The sequence below is a fragment of the Eschrichtius robustus genome, chromosome 6, assembly GCF_028021215.1.
Source record: "Eschrichtius robustus isolate mEscRob2 chromosome 6, mEscRob2.pri, whole genome shotgun sequence".
Lineage (NCBI taxonomy): Eukaryota > Metazoa > Chordata > Mammalia > Artiodactyla > Eschrichtiidae > Eschrichtius > Eschrichtius robustus.
In genome coordinates this window covers 39,153,599-39,157,080 of record NC_090829.1, presented here as the reverse complement: position 1 = coordinate 39,157,080, position 3,482 = coordinate 39,153,599, and the positions used below count along the sequence as shown (strand labels likewise).

The following is a 3,482-nucleotide window of genomic DNA, read 5'->3' as shown; positions in this document are numbered from 1 at the left end:
CACGTACACTAATCCTAAGCCATACCCTAAACCGAGCCCTAACCCTAAAACTAACCCTAACCCTAACCCTAACCCATACCCTACGCCGTACCCTAACCTGTACCCGAAACCGTGCCATAAGCCATACCCTAACCCTAACCCTAACCCTAACCGGAAGCTACCTTGACTGCTTCTGCCTCCAGTAGATTTCCTAAGCACTAGTGTTTTAAGGAACAGGTTAAAAAGCTAATCCTCATGTGATTTCTTTATAATGGGTGTGTTCCTTATCGTATCCTAGTGTCTAAACTCTTCTACATGGCTGGACCCCAAATAAAATTCCTTTACGTGCTAAGTGGTATCTAGAGATTGGGATAGGTTTAATAAATACAATAACCCTAACGCGTACCCTAACCCTAACCCCTACCCTAACCCTAACACGTAGCCTAATCCTAACCCGTACCCTAAACCGAGCGCTAACCCTAAAACTAACACTAACACTAACCCTAACCTACACCCTATGCCGTGCCCTAACCCGTACCCGAACCAGTATCCTAAGCCATAGCCTAACTGTAAACCTAAACCTAAGCTACCCTTGACTGCTTCTGCCTCCAATAGATTTCTTAAGCACTAGTGTTTTAAATAACAGGTAAAAAAGAGAATCCTCATGTGATTTCTTTATAATGGGTCTGGTCCTTATCTTATCCTAGTGTCTAAACTCTTCTCCATGGCTGGAACCCAAATAATATTCCTTTACATGCTAAGTGTTATCTAGAGTGTGGAATAGGTTTAATAAATACCCTAACCCTAACGCGTATCCTAACCCTAACCCCTACCCTAACCCTAACACGTAGCCTAATCCTAACCCGTACCCTAAACCGAGCGCTAACCCTAAAACTAACCCTAACCCTAACCCTCACCTATACCCTATGCCGTACCCTAACCCGTACCCGAACCAGTATGCTAAGCTCTAGCCTAACCCTAAACCTAACCCTAAGCTACCCTTGACTGCTTCAGCCTCCAATAGATTTCTTAAGCACTTGTGTTTTAAATAACAGGTTGAAAAAAGAATCCTCATGTGATTTCTTTATAATGGGTGTGTTCCTTATCTTATCCTATTGTTTAAACTCTTCTCCATGGCTGGAATCCAAATAATATTCCTTTACGTGCTAAGTGGTACCTAGGGAGTTGGATAGGTTTAATAAATACCCTAACCCTAACGTGTAACCTAACCCTAACCCCTACCCTAACCCTAACACGTACCCTAATCATAACCCGTACCCTAAACCGAGGTCTAACCCTAAAACTAACCCTAACCCTAAAGCATAAACTTCGCCGTACCCTAACCCATACCCGAACCTGTACGCTAAGCCATACCCTAACTGTGACCCTAACGCTAACCCTAACCCTAAGTTACCCTTGACTGCTTCTGCCTCCAATAGATTTCCTAATCAATAGTGTTTTAGGGAACAGGTTAGAAAGAGAATGCTTATGTGATTTCTTTATTATGGGTGAGTTCCTTATCTTATGCTAGTCTCTAAACTCTTCTCCATGGCTGGAACCCAAATAATATTCTTTTACGTGCTAAGTGGTACCTAGAGAGTGGGATAGGTTTAATAAATACCCTAACCTTAACGCGTATCCTAACCCTAACCCCTACCCTAACCCTAACATGTACTGTAATCCTAACCCGCACCCTAAGCCGAGCCCTAACCCTACAACTAACCGTAACCGTAACAGATACCCTATGCCGTACCCTAACCCCTATCTGAACCCGTAACCTAAGCCGTACCCTGACCCTCACCGAAACCCTAACCCTAACCCTAAGCTTCCCTTGACTGCTTCTGCCTCCAATAGATTTCCTAAGCACTAGTGTTTTAAGGAACAGGTTAAAAAGAGAATCCTCGACCAGAGCCTCCCATCAAGCCTCTTAGATAGCCTCAACCACCAGTGGGCAGACAGCAGAAGCAAGAAAAACTACAATCCTGCAGCCTGTGGACCAAAAACCACAGTTACAGAAAGATAGAGAAGATGAAAAGGCAGAGAGGGCTATGTACCAGATGAAGGAACAAGAAAAAACCCAAGAAAAACAACTAAATGAAGTGGAGATAGGCAACCTTCCAGAAAAAGAATTCAGAATAATGATAGTGAAGATGATCCAGGACCTCGGAATAAGAATGAAGGCAAAGATTGAGAAGATGCAAGAAATGATTAACAAAGACCTAGAAGAATTAAAGAACAAACAAACAGAAATTACCAATACAATAACTGAAGTGAAAACTACACTAGAAGGAATCAATAGCAGAATAACTGAGGCAGAAGAACGGATAAGTGACCTGGAAGACAGAATGGTGGAATTCACTGCTGCGGAACAGACTAAAGAAAAAAGAATGAAAAGAAATGAAGACAGTCGGCTCACTCTCCGCGCCACCCGGAAAGGTGGCTCCCAGCCATGGCTGCGGCGAACACCTGGGACCCGGCATCCGAGCCAAACGCTACGGGGCTACTGCTGGACCATTTTGTAGCTTCGGGGTTGGTTACTCAGGAGATGTTAAATATATCTAAGAAATCAACTTCTTGCTTTGTGAACTTCTCCAGACTACAGCAGATCACAGATATTCAAGCTGAAATCTACCAGAAAAACCTGGAAATTGAACTCCTATGACTAGAAAAAGATGCAGCAGATGTTGTCCATCCTTCCTTTTTGGCTCAGAAGTGTCATACTCTTCAAAGCATGAATAATCATTTGGAAGCAGTGCTAAAAGAAAAGCGGTCCCTCAGGCAAAGACTGTTGAAACCCATGTGCCAAGAAAACTTGCCTATTGAAGCTGTTTATCACAGATACATGGTGCATTTGCTGGAGTTGGCGGTAACTTTCATTGAGAGATTAGAAGATCATCTTGAAATAATTAGAAATATCCCTCATTTAGATGAAAATCTAAAGAAAATGAGCACAGCTTTAGCAGAGATGGATATTTTGGTGGCTGAGACAGCAGAACTGGCAGAGAATATACTCAAGTTGTGAGAACAACAGAAGGAGATTTCCTCTTGCATCCCCAGAATATTAGCTGAAGAAAATTTTCTTCATAAATGTGATGTTACAGTGCCTCCTTAACCTTTTACTTCTAAAGTTAATGTTCAAACTATTAATGCAAAGTAATTATCAACTTTTTATTTTTGTTTAATTATATTTAGTCATGTGAAGTCCATTTCTAGTCAATTATAACATGGGTATTTATAGACTTTGCCACTAGCAATACTGAAAGAGCCCTCTTTATATTGAAATACCAAGATTCCAAGTTCATTAAGACAAAACTGAATTTTCCTTTGTTTTTCATATATTTTCATTCCACTTTTCAATAAAACTCAAATATAACTATGATAAAAAAAAAAAAGAAATGAAGACAGCCTAAGAGACATCTGGGACAACATTAAACGCAACAACATTCACATTATAGGGATCCCAGAAGGAGAAGAGAGAGAGAAAGGACCAGAGAAAATATTTG

The 3,482-nt window shown here is 41.2% G+C and overlaps 1 pseudogene; it reads left to right on the top strand.

Moving 5' to 3' along the window:
- Positions 1-2,427: 2,427 nt before the first annotated feature.
- Positions 2,428-3,136, top strand: LOC137766797 (HAUS augmin-like complex subunit 2 pseudogene; annotated as a pseudogene).
- Positions 3,137-3,482: the final 346 nt, after the last annotated feature.